This window comes from Mytilus galloprovincialis, chromosome 6, assembly GCF_965363235.1.
Source record: "Mytilus galloprovincialis chromosome 6, xbMytGall1.hap1.1, whole genome shotgun sequence".
Lineage (NCBI taxonomy): Eukaryota > Metazoa > Mollusca > Bivalvia > Mytilida > Mytilidae > Mytilus > Mytilus galloprovincialis.
In genome coordinates, this window is record NC_134843.1 from 72,138,857 (window position 1) to 72,156,423 (window position 17,567).

General features: G+C 32.2%; 1 protein-coding gene across 2 annotated transcripts in view; it reads right to left on the reverse strand.

The window, feature by feature from the left end:
• Positions 1 to 16,798, reverse strand: part of LOC143080252 (uncharacterized) — a 55,880-nt gene extending 39,082 nt beyond the window's left edge. The window contains exons 1-2 of one of the 2 annotated variants that reach the window (XM_076255993.1): positions 16,604 to 16,798; positions 572 to 588 (exon numbers count right to left, since the gene is read on the reverse strand). The gene's annotated coding sequence lies outside the window, so the exon portion shown is untranslated. The remainder of the gene's footprint in view (positions 1 to 571; positions 589 to 16,603) is intronic. The other variant, XM_076255990.1, reaches the window with a different exon arrangement.
• Positions 16,799 to 17,567: the final 769 nt, after the last annotated feature.

The following is a 17,567-nucleotide window of genomic DNA, read 5'->3' on the forward strand; positions in this document are numbered from 1 at the left end:
AGATGTGTAAGAAATTTTAAACATTTTTTGATATTTCAATAATTCAGTTTTGAATCTGACACGTCTTCATTTTTTTGTGAGATAGTTTTGTAATGTGACCGTGACCACGTCTTCAAAGTTTTTTTTTCATAATTTACGCCTAAAATGGAATTTAGAATAGCATTTGAAGTAATAACTGTGTATTCAAAAGAAATAAATGTTTAAATTACTGCTAGTAAGGCAGGTTATTCAGTGTGAGACTAAATTTTTTTATGTTATTTTTTCATAGACAGAAAAAAATATTACAGACATTTCTTAAATTGTTCATACTTCAAATTTAGTCTTAAAATTCTTTTATGATAACATACATGTACATTGTCTAGAAAATGTGATTACAAGTGGTAAAGCACAGATTACAACAGAGGTGAACCTCTCTACATGTATGTCACATGCTTTTGTGGTTAGCGTCGCTTTTGTTATTACAATCGCAGATGTCGGGATATACTATTTTTGAAGTTATAAATGTTTAAACCGCAAAATTCTATTAAAGACGGTAAGTTGAAAAGTTCAATCAATGTTAAAGACAACTTACCATCTGGATACAAATTACTAAAATAAAATGAAAATTTGTTATTCTAATTTATTTTTCGGTATTTGGTTTGAGTACAAAATGATTACTTTTGACTGTAAATATAAATAAATTATAATGAAGCAGCGTATTACAATGTTAACAAATGGTAGTTTGTGCATTTTTCTTCGTCCTGATTTTATAAACATCTATTTTGAATCTTTAAATCTTTGGTATTTTTACCACGTCTGATTCCCAAGGGAATTGATTGTAGGAGGTGCGGATGGTGTTTTATTATTAATACTGTGCGGAACAAATTTGCAAATTTATCCAGAATTGGCAAATCCGACTTTGTCGGTTTACAAGATATTAAAAATATTTTTTGCACAAGTGATAGATAATAAAAAAAAATAAATTTCCCCATATGTCCCAATATGTCACCGCTGTCACTGTTGTAGCCACAGCTGATTAAAAGTTCATTTCCCATGGGAATATTCGTAGTTCCCATGGGAAAAGTTAAAGTTAAATTGTTTGCAAGCAGATTGTTACAAACCGTACCATTTTGACCGATTCCTACGCGAGGCTATGGTCAAGAAAACATGACTGTCAAAACGATCGTCATGAATATCAAATTACTATAGTAGAATATAACAAGAATGTGTCCCCAGTACACGGATGCCCCATCCGCACTATCATTTTCTATGTTCAGTGGACCGTGAAAATGGGGGGAAATCTCTAATTTAGCATTAAATTTGGAAAGATCATATCATACGGAACACGTGTACTAAGTCTCAAGTTGATTAAACGTCAACTTCATCAAAATTTACCTCGACCAAAAACTTCAACCTGAAGCGGGACAGACAGACGAACGGACGGACACACAGACCAGGAAACATAATGCTTTATGGGCATAAAAACATAAAATGCCAATCTATCAGGCCTGCAATTTGTAAAAAAATCTCTTTTGTGCAAATATAATTTCAGACGGATGCTGCTTAGATTTTGAATTCTCAGTTTTCTTAACTTAACACGGGTAACTACATTGTAACCCCAGATGGTAGGACTGCAGGAGACGCGTGCAAAGCATTTTTAAAGTTTCATAACACAATTTTGATTGATAAGCTATATATAATGAGAAAATGGTACATAAATCCTTTCGTTATATTTCTTATTCGGACGAAGGAAATGTGAACAAAATTTTAAGATAAAATTTAGTTTGTTTAAAGATATCTTATGGGAGCCTAAAACTATCAAGGTGACGATTCAGACATTTAAATTATCTCTGTTGACGTCATACGACATGACATCATATATTTAGATTCAAGTAGTCGACTTTCGTTTTGATTATATATAATTATAGTAGGCTGTCGTGAGTTGCAATGTTACATGTTCCATGCTTTCCATAAAGCTTGGAATTAGAAAATAATTAGCTTTTCAAAAAAAAGCTTGTAATATGACAAATAGTAGCTTTCCTAAAAACCTTGAATTGGATAGTTAATAGCTTTTTGCCGGCTTAAAGATGATTTATTCTCAAAATTTTTTAACTTTTATGTTTGAAAAACTTGTAAAAGGATATGCTTTTTTGATAGTCTATAATAACAAATATCAAAATTTACATATGATAAGATTGTTTTGGATAATAAAAATACACTGAATATGGATGTCTTCTGATCGGACAAGTAGCAACAAACATATTTTCTGGAACAGAGTGAAAGTTTTTTTTTATACAATTAGAATCAGAACGCAATTAATAATGTTACATCTTTTTACATTTAAGTTTACTCTCGTTTCGGCTTGCCATGTCTTAAGATCAGCATCAAGACTATAAACTACTCATTGTTGGTTAATTGTAAGCATCCAACAGTCTTTATATGGGTGCTTGAATACGTATGGCTTGTGTTAATATAAAAAAGAAGATGTGGTGCGATTGTCAAAGAGACATCTCTTCACAAGAGACCAAATGACATATACATCAACAACTATAGGTCACCATACGGTCTTTAACAATGAGCAAAGCCTATACCGCACAGTCAGCTATAAAAGGCCCCGAAATAACATAAAAATTATGTTATAAGTGTATGTAGCAGTCGCATAACCACGAACATAGCTCGTGTAGACCTCTCAGCATGGAGATGATTCGTCGTGCATCTCGCATAATATATATATTTTTAAAAATCTACATAAAAAGATAAAGATGTCCATATAATAATGATCAATTACTGAACGTGAAAGTATGCTCAATAATTTTCGACAGGTGATTGACGGGTCACAATGTCATGATAAAATTGTGGTTACCTTGTCATTTTTGAATTTTATTTTTTACATACTAATTTAATTTTATCACATAGAATGTTTACTGCTCTTTATTGACGACCAACAACGTTTTAATGTGCTGATTTTTTTTACTTTTAAGTTTTTAACATACATAGTCAAATTTTATTACTTCAAACTTTTTAACCTACGTTTTGTTATAACATTATTTAAGAATTTTGAATTTTATATTGCACAAGTACACACCCGTGATATCGCGGGTCCCTGACTGAATTAAAGTATATAACTATGCCTAAGCCTTATTTTAGTAATTGGTATTGTCATCTGATAAGTCATGTCGATTATAAGATACACAGTTTTCTCTGCTTTCAAATCTTTCTGTTTAAACCCGACCACCTGGAACTTATCAGTTATTGGAAATATTAATTATTTGGAAAACAAAAGGTCCTGGCTATCCAGGAATGGAGTATCTTTTAATCAACAGCATTGTCCTATATTAGTTATCTTAGAAAGTCTTGTTGATTGCTGAATAAAACTACAATAGGGAACAATTTGACAATGATTGAATTTAGTAGTGTCAGTCCTTTGATTATACCCGTGTATATAGCAAAATCCTAAATACACCGTTTGGTGGTGCGCCTGTCAAATGCGGAACGTACAGATAAGGTAATAGCTGAATATACTATTTGTATCGGTATCGGATTCGACCCGGAACTTGTTAATTATTGGCAATATTAATTATGCTGAAAACAAAAGGGTCTGGAGTGGTGTAATTACACCATTGTCCTATATTAGTTATATATAGAGTTGAATTCTTTGATTTGTCGTTTTTACCCGATGACGGCTGATGGATGGCGAAAGTACTGACAAGGACAGTCATGTATTTTTGCTCCTGCAAAAACTCTAACTAGCAAGATCTAGGCCAGCATATAAACTTAACAAATGGACTGGAGTCACAGATTTTAAGGATTTTATTCGAACGGTAAAATTAATTTTTCAACAACTTTACAGATTTCACGACAATAATGAAAAATATTCTGAATATTTCGTTTACTACAAGAGATTTGCTAATGTTGCTAACGTCGTCGGGTTGTTAGTGGCGATTGATTGTTCTCCATTGTTCTCTCGGCGTTCAATTGCAACAACAATAACTTTATTATATACTGCAGCTGTGCTATTTGAGCAGTCAAACTGCATTGACTGTATATTCATATGTGATATACAGTAACTGACCGTATATCACCTTGTTTATGACGTTGACAATGGGTTTCCGTAGAGTTTTATTTATGACGTCAATAAAACATACAGGTTCGCGGAAATTTAACGTCGTCCTCTCCAAATTAAAAATCGATGGTTTCTACCCTAAATAGTTCATTTAAAACAGTTATAAGAGTTGCAGTATATACAGAATAATCATACATTGTCTCGAAATATCAAAGTCATTTGTACTCGGCTCGAAACAGGTAGAAATGCTCGGCACAGCCTCGCTTTCTACCTGTTTCTAAGCCTTGTACAAATAACATTGATATTTCGAGACAATGTATGGTTATTCTATATATATATATTTTGAATAATAATGTCGGAATACAAAGAACTTGATACAAAAACTATCTCTATATTAAACTCTGTACTTGCTGTCGTGGCAGATCTCCAGACAAAATGTGGAAAGCTTGAGCGGGAAGTTTCAAGGATATCGCAATTTGAGGGGAAATTAGACGCAATGATAACAAGAATTGAACACGTAGAACAGAAGTGCGAAATTGTGTTGAACCGAAATAAAATGATCGAAGAAAAAGGAGAACAAATGAGTACGGTTGTGCATAAAATTATAGATCGCTGCAAAGAAAATGTGTCGAAAATATCATTGCTAGAAGAAGCAAAAGATAACAAAGAAAACACATTCGATATAAGGGAGATACCATTTGATTTTTATGGGGGGGGCTAGGATGAAAAATTTTGTCCTGCATTTTTTTTTAGTTGTAATCTCTGTCCTGCCTTTTTATTTTTCACTCTATTCGGTCCTGCCTTTTTTTTTATTAGTTTATCCTGACTTTTTTTTACCTAAATGGTCATCCTGCCTTTTTTTTTACTCAAAACTCCTGTCCTGCCTATTTTTTTCAAATTTCATCCTAGCCCCCCCCCCCCCCCCCCCATAAAAATCAAATGGTAGCTCCCTAAAATGCGTCAATGACCGATTGTCAAATATGGAGAGCGATGTCGAAGAGTAACAATGGAGATCAATGACTAACAATATCATTATATCCGGATTAAAGCACGAGCCAAATGAGGATACAGAGAATATTGTAAGGGATTTTATCCGCAAAAAACTCGGAATCGTTGAAAATATGAATTTCGTTTTTGTACATCGTTTCGGAAAGCAAAGACAAAATATAATGACTAAGTTTGTATCTTTGAAAGATAAACAGTTAGTCATGAGGAACTGTCACAAATTAAAGGGGACAAATATTTCTGTCCGCGCACAATTTCCTGTAAAAATTGAAAAGAAGAGGAAAAGCCTATACCCTGTTTTAAAGCAGGCAAAGAAAGACCGAAAGAAAGCTGTTTTGATAAGAGACAAACTTTTCATAGAAGGAGAATTGTACAAAACAAACGATGACAGAGTATCAAAAGACATGGATCGCAAGGAAAAATACCGAACAGAAACAGCCAAATTTTTGAAGCCGATAAATTATCGGATAAATGTCAATTAATTAATTCGACCCGACCCAGTGATTTTAACTCATGGAATCGTCCGATACCAAATCTGCGGGAAATGCTGAAGCGGAATAGAATTAATTCTGACGAACCTGATACGTAATTTAAAGCCTGGCCTATACAAATTAGTGCGAAGCGCATGAACTCTATCAATAATCTATCTTGAAAAATTAATTCTACGCTAGTACTATCCTAAACTTATTTCACAGATACTTAAAACTTCTTTTTCACCCGTAGTGATAAAAGGTTTGCGTTATTTTTTATTTGTAATATTTATTGAGCAATTTATTATTTTGTATACTACATAATGCTGCTCTTGTTGAACACAATATGTGCCTGAGTGTATTAATAAACTTGTCTTGTCTTGTCTTGACAAATTGGACCTCGTAATTTTAATATTATAGATACATGTTTTTTAAAAGTTTTAAAATTTTGCATTGTAACAGAAACGTTAACTGAACGAACAATTTTGATATCATTTACATTTTAGAATCATCATAATCTTTGATTCTGTAAAGGGTATGACTAAAAAATACATTTGACAGCAACCTCACGAAAACAATTATAACATAGGACCATATAGATAGATTTCAATTGACTCAAGTTTAGCTAGTGTTTTCCCCTTTGTCGTCATGTTGTAGGCCAATGTACGCAAAAACATAAATAAAACAACCAGATTCAACTGTGATATAACTGTCAAACTTGATTGTACAACAATGTCATACTTTGTTTGTTAAAATAGAAAATCGACCCGTTTGCCCTTAAACATGGTCGCCAAAGGGAAATAACTCAGACTCTTAGTATGTCAATGCTAAACTATATCTATTAAACAATTTAACCTCAGTTATAAAATATTGTTGTAAACGAACTTACGAGTTCTGTAGTCTATTTTCCAAATACTGACTTTATTTTCACTTTTATTTTTATATAAGAAAATAGTACAAAGGTATATGGCACGTGTTTCCCTAATTTTACCAGGAAAATGAAATGAGCATGTTGTAAATTGTCGGTTTTGATAATAATTTCCATTTTGTAAGTGCATTCACATTTGTGGTAAATATTTAATATAAAGTGCAAATGTCTGCAATCAACAAAAAAATCATTGAAGTTTACCAATAATATTTAATGCACGCATTGCCGTGATAAGAGGACACTTACTCGTAATTTAAAATATATGTATTTATAAATAGGATGTGTGTATCTAAAATAAGGAAGGAGAAGTCTGACAGTTAATTATCGATGCTACCACTACAAAGAGTGATGCGATATTTATCCATTCGCGACAGGTAAGATTTCAAATTCTAAACGAGTTTTGAATATTTAAAATTAAATTCACCTTATCGCTATTTCTCCGCCATAACTGGACATCACACAGGTTCCCGTAAAATTTTGACGTCATAATGTAAAATATCAGACGCCACAATGGAAAAGTGATTGCATTATGACGTCAATAGTTCAAGCGGTAAAGATTCTCATGTCAGCCGGGTAATAGCGATATTAAGGTGTATTGTTGAGAGTAGACAAATATCGTATTGCACGAGATTTGGTGGTGAATCTGTTTCTCTTGTGATTTTTAGACGATAAACAGACATTCCCCACTTCTTTTCGAACAACCTTCAAAAAGACGTGTTCTTTATATGTGACCCGCCATGACATTTGCAGGCTTATGGAGGTAGAACGTCTTGTTAGAAAAATTATAAACATGATAAATATCGAGAATCAATGAAATACATATTTGTGAGGAAGAGATAAACACTTTCCTTGGCTTCTTTTTTGCGGATGCCGAACTATCCATCATATATAAGTTTTGAAGAAGTTTTACTTTATCGTTTGAAGAATATTTGAATCTACATTTTAAATTGATACAAAAAAAAAAAAAAAAAAAAAATTCTGGTCTATTATAGATTTCCTTTGATAAATGAAGTCTGAAATATATCCATAATAAATGCATAGTATCAAATGCATATAAGAGATGACCTACTTATAAACGCGTCGCATACTATGTATAGAGACATGCATAATAAATCTAAATTATAAAAAAAGGCATTCTTAAAGCTTAACTTGACAATTTTAAACTAACTTTATTTCAACAAGTTTAAATTACATGTTCTAAAATAGAGCTACAAACAAACAAATAATGCTCTGCTCTATAGATTTTCTCTCATAAATGAAGTCTGAATTATATTCATAATAAATGCACCGTATCAAATTAATATATGAGAACACCTACTTATAAACTGTTACGCGTGGCATACTATGTTTAGAGACATGCATACTACATCTAAATTTAAAAAAAAAAGGAATTCTTAAAGCTTACTTTGACAAATGTTAAACTAGCTACATTTCAACAAGTTTAAATTACATGTTCTAAAATAGAACTAAGAATTGTTTGTATTGTAGGAAATTTAAGTCTTTGAAATTTTATTCAAACTAGAACACACCCGCGAAATCGCGGGGAAATAGAGCGTATTTAAACTGTAAAAAAAATATACTGACTGGAAAATTTCAGGAGAGGTACAAAAGTCAAAGGTACTTAAGGACTGGGCACTTTTTTTTTGCCCTCCCCCTATTTCCCAAATACCGATTTGTATACCTACTTTCTGTACTCTATGAACATGCATATATACTTTAATTACTATACAGAGAATTTCAGGAGAGGTATCAAAAGTCAAAGGTGCTTATATTTTATATATACATCAGTGAACTTCATGAATAGAAAAGAGTCCCCCCCTCCCCCCAAAGATAACCATTGGAATTTTAGTAAATTATAACAAATACAGTTATTCATAGTAAATGTATGCAAGTATACAGAAATATATCCGCAGTGACCGCCGTTGATAGTAAACCATAGGCAGATCCCGGGTGGGGGGGGGGGGGCATTTCGTTGAAAAAAATGTTGATTATATGGGAAATCACTGAAGCATGAGAGGAACGCCCCCCCCCCATTTTTAGGTCAGTCAGCGCCCCCTCCCTTATGAAAAGTTCTGGATCCGCCACTGTACACTAATTGATAGTAAATAGCAAATATTATTCATTTTCGTTTTCCTCCCAATATAACCCAAACTGAAACACGTTAAGCAAGGATGATACATTCTAGAACTCAAAATTATAGCAGAAAGCAAATTTATATAATTTATTCATAGTCTTTGTATGTTCAAAGTACAGAAAAACACAAACCGGAAGTCTAATCTGACTTAAAGTTTTGTCCAATGACGGGAAAATATCCGGACATTTCTTTTTTCGTTTTTTCCCCAAAATAACCCAAACTGAATGATCATAAGAATGGATGACAAATGCGAGTATACATGTTACCTATAGGACACAGAGGCATGATGATTAATTTATTGTGGAAGGAGGAGAAGCGACACACAAAATGAGGTCTTCTCGTTTAATAGTATAGATACGCTATTGAACATCACTAAGAGCCAATAAATACAATAATTTTGTGATTTATAAAAGTGCCTTCAATAAATAAAAGTCGTCATAGAACAGTCTCATTTTCATACCAGTATTCGAAATGACTACAAAAAATATGTCATAATAACATGACAGAAAGTTTTGTTTCGGAATATTCTAGATAAATAAACAAAAATCAAATTTTAGACACATATAGTTAACGGCGTTTTTCTCACAATGACCTTCTACCTCCATAAGCCTGGATATGTCGTGGCTGGTCACATATATGTGACATCATCAAGCATGGTCGTCTATTTTCATGATGTCACAAGAACAAGACAAGTAAACGTCATACTCAAATTTTGACTGACAAATAACTTTGATCAAAGTACGATCCATTCGTTGATTAGATAAAAATACTCAACAGATCGGGAAAAGGATAAATCAAGTAAGAAGAATCAAATTCTAAACACGTTTCACCTCAATCACGTGACCTCAATATTGTTGTTTGGTTTACCAAATCTGTACCGATTATCAGGTTGCCTTCATATTGAATGCTATATATATATCGGGTCAAACATCAACATCGATGAGTTCATTATAACATTTGTGATATGTCTAGGTCAACGTTATTTAGGTCGAGTTAAAGTTCTTGACGTCACACACCTGTGACTGATACGGATAAGAGTCATTTTGATCAGTAAATGCTGACAAAAAAAATAATTCAAAACCTCAGTCAATATATTAAAAAATGTCAATGTTTGATCTGTTAACAGGAATTGAGCATCCTAATAGATCCACGAAGTACTCAAACGCCGCTGATGAAAGTCATTCCCTTCAGTTGTTTCTCAGAAAAATTTGACGAAACTTTTGTTTGGTATAAAGAAGAACGAACAGACACGGTGATTGCAATACAGTAACAACTTTAAATACGATGAATTAAAATATCAAGATACAAACAATCTAAAATAAACCCAACTTAGTTCTAATTCTTCATCTACTTAAAAAAAATCACACCATATCCAAGCACGTGAAAGTCATTATGGAGTTATGCATGTTTATAAAATAATAAAAAAGATGATGAAAAAACGTCAATGATCGATTTCGGTTAGTTATTCTTGCTTTTGATTTAAAGCAATCTAAATTATAAATCTTCACCCACAAAAAACATGTTATAATATTGAAAAGTGAATGACCTCAAAGACACAGGTTGATTGATAGTCAATTATTACTCTTGACAATTATGCTTTTAACATTTATCATTTACTAATATTTATGTGATAGTTTATTATAACTTCTGTACAACTGTCGATTTCTCATTCCGATCTAGATTTATGGAGATACCATTCAAATACGACATAGTTAACTATCAGAATTTCGCAAGGTTATAAGTGTATAAATCTCCCGTTATAAAGAAGAGATAAATGATTATCACAATTTCGCAAGGTTATAAGTGACTGTATCAATCTCCCGTTATAAAGGAGAGAGATAATTAAAGGGCAACACTAATAATGGCTTCGGTAACACTCCCGTGCATGGTTCGAACAACACTGCCATACACGTCATTGGAAATCGTCGTATGCATGCATGCCGTGACCTGAGCAAAACATACATACGTGATATACATGTTCCAGACCATACGAGTATTTGGACCGTACGCGTACGGTCCGGACCGTATACGTATACTCGTACGGTCCGACCATACGCGTACGGTCGGACCGTATGAGTATACGCGTACGGTCCAGCTGACCATACATGTTTTGGGATCATATGGGTTAAATGTTGACAAACATTTATCAAAATCTTTATTTTTAGTTATACAAATTGATATTATTACAATTAGATGGATAAAGTGAATAAGCGAACAATTAAAATTAAATATTAAATTTTGTTTAATTTTATATCCGTGAATCCTGTTTTGTTACTCTGGCCCAAGATGACACTTGCTTCCACAAGGAACGTCATATATTTTTAACATTAACATGTTTTGTTCATGCATGTTCCTTTGCATATGCATTTTTTGTAAAGTTTCTAAATATTCTAAAACAATTGTCCTCCCACATTATGTTTACTTCCGATAACTTCAATTTCAATGAGCATACTGGGCTGTGATTAATGAATTACTGACATGCTGAGTACAGGAGATTTACAGATTAAATAAGCCTGATTTTTTACAAATAGTTAAAATATTAAGTTTTTTATTTCAATAACTATTCAACTTTTTATATTAATTTGAGATATAAGTTATGTTGATCTGTTATATACAAATTGTATCTAATAAACTTGACCAAATTCTTAATATTAGTCAGACCGTACGCGTACGGTCCGACCGTATGCGTATATTGAAAAAGTACGCATACGGTCCAGACCGTACGCGTACGGTCCAAATACTCATACTGTCTGGAACATACATATATATGCATACCCTAATAAATCTCTGATCAATTTAGTATGTTTTCAGGGGATGATTTTCATAAAAAAAAATGCACATGTTTTGCATATTTACCGACTTAAAGAACACGTAAATTATCATGATCAACCATATATTCAAAATGTCAGGTAGAAGCGGGCAAAACTGATAGATACAAATGAATAAATAAAAACAGTAGCATCATGGATACACAGGCTGAGTTGCGATATTTATGGTTTTATACGTAGTCTACAAGAAATATTTTCAAACAACATATTGTATCTACCGACAATTTAAGTGAAATATATAGATTTAGACATTATGTTTATATTTATATCTATTAAATACTACTTTAAATATGATTTGAAAAACCTAAATAATAATTGGATCTCGGTGCAGTATCCACCACAAACCGAACTTACTGTTGAAAACAAATTCACTACACACCGAACCTTCGGTTGAAACCAAATGTTGCCAAAGTTCTAATCTAGGAGAAGCTGTTGTTATCTTGCCTTTTATTTTATTGACCCTTTGTTTATTAGACGTCTTGTTCCCATTATGGTTCAAAATCAAACCAAGTTGCTAACAGTTGGACATATGTTATAGATATCATTCGAAAATAAAATGACGCAGCTCTTTTGACCTGAGCCTTTGACCCATAGACGCAATCATATTTGGGGTCTTCCTTTCATATCTGTCATTATCGTGCCACGGGGAAAGGTAAAGACCCCAATCAGTTTAAAGTCAAAGTTCAGGTCACATCAGCTATTGAAAGACTAACATTTAGTTAAAAAATGGTTTTCAGATGTTTTATTTTGAAAAAATATTTAATAACTTTTACGAAACATTCAGTTATTTCGATAACATGACACATTTTGTCCAGACGCCATTTATTATTTTAAACCTGAACATGCAAAAATCTAGATGTCCCAAACGGCATCATTTAACAGAGGACAGTGTTGACTTCCTTAAATACGCTTACATTGCAATTAGATAAAATAAATGAATACATCGCCAATCTGTCAAATGACATACCTGCGCTATTTTGAAATTCAGTGGAATGAAAGTTTATTACCAGCTAAAGTCATGTTCCAAAAGTTTTCACTTAGACACACTTGAAACGTGCTACATTCGTAGTCTTCTGTTCACGAGACAAATGATTCATACAGAGAGAAGTTTTACAAAAAAAAGAGGCAATATCCGTGATCTTAGTACTACGAGTCGATTAGTGCATCTAACACTGAAACAAAGATGTTCTGTGAAAATGACGCATCGTTATTGTTGATAATGTTTATAAAAGTGCACCAGGCCAGTGATGACAACAACATTTTAAAAGTACATGTAATCAATAAGGCAAAAACGTGCGTTTTCTATCAAACAAAGTTAAGTTGATGTATTTTTGATGTTTTAAGAAACCAAAGATTATAGTTCCCCATAAAGTAAATTATTTTATTTAAAGCGTAGAACATTTCATTAAAAAGTTTTTTTGCTTGTTTTAAAGACGGATATATTACATAAACATAATGAAAAAGACTGACTCGATGATGTGGTCATTAATTTCATAACAAAAGTCCATTCATGCACTCAAAGAAACTCGAAGTAAAAATAAGTATTCACCTTTTTTAGTGTTAAACCAAATATCAAAAAATCATTACGAGGCCTGCAACGCGGAGCACACGTTCAGAACTTATAAATACTGCACATTTTATTACGCACCTTAAAATTTGACTAACACTATATCTTAACATGAAAATCACAGATAAGTTGTGGTAGTTACATTGGTATTATTAAAGAATGGTTTTCTAGACCAGAATTGAATTATGAATAAAACTGCATCTTCACCTGCAGAAAAGTGATATTGACCACGCGATAAGTCACGTGCTCTTGTATGTACAGATTACTACGACACAATACTTTAACAGTTGAAGTACAATTGGTTTTGGATTTAAATTCAGCACAATATTAAAAATATGTACATTCATCATACATGTCATATGAGTATTATGTACATGTAGTAGAGAATTGATAAGAAGTAGTGGATTCGTAAACGATAATCAACGAGCGACTTTATGAAATACATTTATTCTATTTTGGATTTCTGTCTTTGTTTCAGTAAATATGTGGTTAAATTGACTTTAGACTTTTGACCATACTGATAAAAATACATAGGTACACATGAAACGCATAATTCTTAATAAATTAAAAATAATGTATTATACACAGAAAATATGATATGATTGCTGTTTCCATAATTGAACTTCACAAATATAACTATACGTTTATGTAGTATAACTATGAATTAGATGAATTAGATAGCCGTTAATTCCAGTGGTTGTATGATTGATACACCAATGCTCGGGGTAGGCGATTGGTATCTTTGGATATGAATAAAAGGAGATGATGGGTATAACTCATTTAGGAAGCAAATAAATGTAAAAAAAAAAAACAATACACGTCTAGAGAGAGAAAAGTAAAATCACAAAAAAATTCTAAATTCCGAGGATAATTCAAAACGGAAAGTTCAAAAATAGCAAAATCAAAATCAAAATCCATTTTTAAGCAGTCAGATTCTTAGCAATAAAGGCAAATGAGACCATGATCCAAAATCTATTCACCAACAATAGACAAGGGTCAATAGATTTTTTTGAGATATAATAACCGACATTTGACTACGGAGTATATATTTTTTCAGGTTTATATCTGATCTGTGGTTACACATCCTGGTACTCGGTCATTTAAGAGCAGGCCAAAGAAGTAAAATCAAACATAAAATCTTTGCACTTTGCAAGGAAAGTTTACTGTTTTTTATTATCAATTATTTTGTCATAAATAATGATTCTATAATGAAAACATAAAACAGTTTATTTCCTCCAAAAACGTGCCTATTAAAAACTTGATTTAACTTCTATACGCTCCTCTTGGGTCTTGGTTGGCCGAGTATTAGGGTGTATAACCAAAGAGAAAGTCACCTGTCGAAAAAATATAAACTCCGGAGACAAAAGTCGATAACATGAAAATAGTTCTCAAATTGTCCCGAGTCTAATCGTGTGAATAAATAAATCATAATAAATTCAACTATATAAATTAAGGTGCCATCATTACCAAAGTCTTGAAATGTACGGAAGCGTATTAGCGCCACACATTTTTTTTTTTTTATTTTTCTTCCTATGTTTGCGTTACAACGCAAACCTTTGCGTTACAACGCAAACCTTTTGCGTTATAACGCAAACCTAAATAGGACTAAATGCAAGCTCTTGTGAAACGTGACCATTTTTTATAGACATGCACAAACAGTATTGTCAAAGTAACATAAGACCCTGAAGCTGTATGTCAATGCTTGAAAAAGCGGTTGATAAAGAAGTGATACCATCTACCCACAAGCTACCAGTACATTCGTTTGACAATGACTCAAGTTAATATTAAACATCGTAAAAACCACAGTTTTCATAACATTAACCTTTTGGGCTTTTATTTACACCTAATATCATACAATCTTAGTGCGGACCATGTTAACATATTTGAGTTTTATTATAGATTATCGTAACCGCAACTGCACACTAAAAGGTACCGATAGAACATGTCGGACTTTTTGTATTCTGTCACCGTCAGCATTTTGATCACGACTCGAGCTTTTCCACCATCTTTTTTGGATAAATAAAATCGGACATACTTAAATTCTGTACTCTTCTATTTCTTTTTTTGAGTTTTTGTTGTTACATGTATTACTACTTTTTTTTTATTTTGGTCTAGTAATTCAAATTTTGTTGTTTATGCTTTTTTCTTTTTTGATGTTGGAGTTATTTTCTTTTCTTCTTCACTTGAACTCTTGTAATAAATTTTAAAGACATGTAAGTAACAAGAGTAGGTCAGTCATTGACACATTGAAGTTTATGTCAGCATCTGAGGTCATGACCTTATGCAGTTTTATACTGTAAATTAATGTCCATTAGTGTACGAGCAGTGCAGGTGGGAAGTGTATCTCAATGACAGCAGATTAGCACTTTTTTAACTTCAGTGAGAAGAGTTCCCATGTGATCGTACTCAAATGCTTGTTCAGGGAAATGTTAACGAAAAGAATGAAGAAAATTTCCCTATTATTAACGACAGAAAAAATATTATGTCGCCATTATATTTATAACTTCATACTACGATTATAAACGCTGTAAGATCGAACACCGCAGGCTTAAAAATATTTGTATGTAGCGTTTGTAACAACACAATTTCTGAACAACTCGTTATGTCATATTTTACATACTTTATTATTTTTGTACACGGTTAATAGATGTAATACTTGTGCACACATTAAAAACGTCTTCTCTCATATCTTTTTTTTTTTATGATTCATCTAAAATATTTAAAAAAATAATTTAAAAAAAAAAAACAAATCAGGTACATGTATGACAACTTTACAATTGTAAAACGGCATCGAACTGAATGAAAGCGGTTGCAGTTTGTAGTTTATAGTCCTATAACTATACTTATATTTTCCCCAATTTAACATGGGCATTTAGACAATTCTAATAAAGTAGATAAAAAGTTTACAAAAGTTTGATATATTAAAAAATATCCCACAGGAATGAACTGGTTTCTTAAAGTAAAAGATAGAACATCCTTTTCTTGAGCAAGTTGAATAAAAATTCGATATCCACTTTGTCAAAAGTAATTCAAATTTATGTATAACTACTCCAAGGATATAAGTGTAGGAAAATTTGTGAATTATTGATAAAATATTTAAACATCTTACATGACATTGCTATCTTTTAAACGTTAGAGATACAGTATTTGTGTGTTTTAATAAAGACACACAAAATATACGATAAACCCTGCTTTTATTATTTCTTTTTGTCTCGGTAAATTCATGTCTACCGAAGATATTCAGAAATATTCTAATGAGTGTCTTTCCCTATCACGTGATGTCGTGTTTTTCTTATCATTATGGTCCGGGTTTATTTTTTAAATATCTATGTAATGTATACACATTATTTTGTACATTTTTTTTTTGCGATACCTTGATTTTATATTAAAGTTTTGAATCAACCGCATGCATGTAGTATAGACCACAATACTTCTTAAATACGAAACACAAATAGAACAACTAACTAATCATAGTTCCATAAAAACTGAAAACCAAAAATAAATTTTAAACATAAATTAAGAAAAAAAAAAAAAAAAAGACAAAAATTAAAACATACATGTACATGCAATTAATTGACAGTTAATCATATTCATAATTGTACCACTCATGTAAAAAACGAATCACTTACCAAATGCTCTTTTGTTTCAACTTGTCAAATTCCTGAAAATTTAAAAATCCGAAAAGTACTCGACAACTGGTGATAAATCAAACAAAATTAGAAATAAAATCCATTTTGAAATTCCAACCGCAAATGCTCGTAGCCGATCTGTCCAAACCGCAAATTATGTGGCGACCATCCGCTAGAACATATCGGCAGAAATATAATTTTCTGTAATATTCACACTTCAATTGTTTGTTCATTGATGCATGTCACGACAATTTACTGATAATAAAACGGTTATGTGATTATTATGCTAATAAAGAAATCTTAGTGCCTATGGTAGTAGACATTAAACTAGTCATTGACCCACATTTGTCTGACAAATATGGGACGTTATTTCAAAATGCAATATTTGTCTTTCTGTACTGTAAAATTAAAGTTATAGTTCCTGGTGTAGTATGACTTTTCTTGATGTTGGTTACCTAAAACCTAACGTTGATTTGGGATATGTTCAAAATTTAATACTATAAGGTATGGGGAAAATCTGAATTCAGAATATTTTTTATTTTGACATCTGCTTGACCACAATATTTTCCATATTTTTTTTTTTTTTATCAAATTGGTGATCAGAATATTTTGTTTAGGATGAAAAAAAATACCTCCCTTTGAAATTACATGTAATACGTTGTTCATTTCTTACAACACTGCCGTCTATCGAACGCATAACGGGTTATTCGTCGTTTGTTCACACTTTCTTACATGTTTTTTTTTAATATGCACCATTTATGGGCATTATGTTTTTCGATCTGTGCGTCCGTTCGTTCGTCCGTCCGTCTTTTCGTTTGTTTGTTCGATTGTCCTCCGTCTGTCCCGCTTCATGTTAAAGTCTTTGGTCGATGAAGTTTTTAATGAAGTTGAAGTCCAACTTAGAACATATGATCACATATGTTCCCTATGATATGATCTGTCTAATTCTAATGCCAAATTAGAG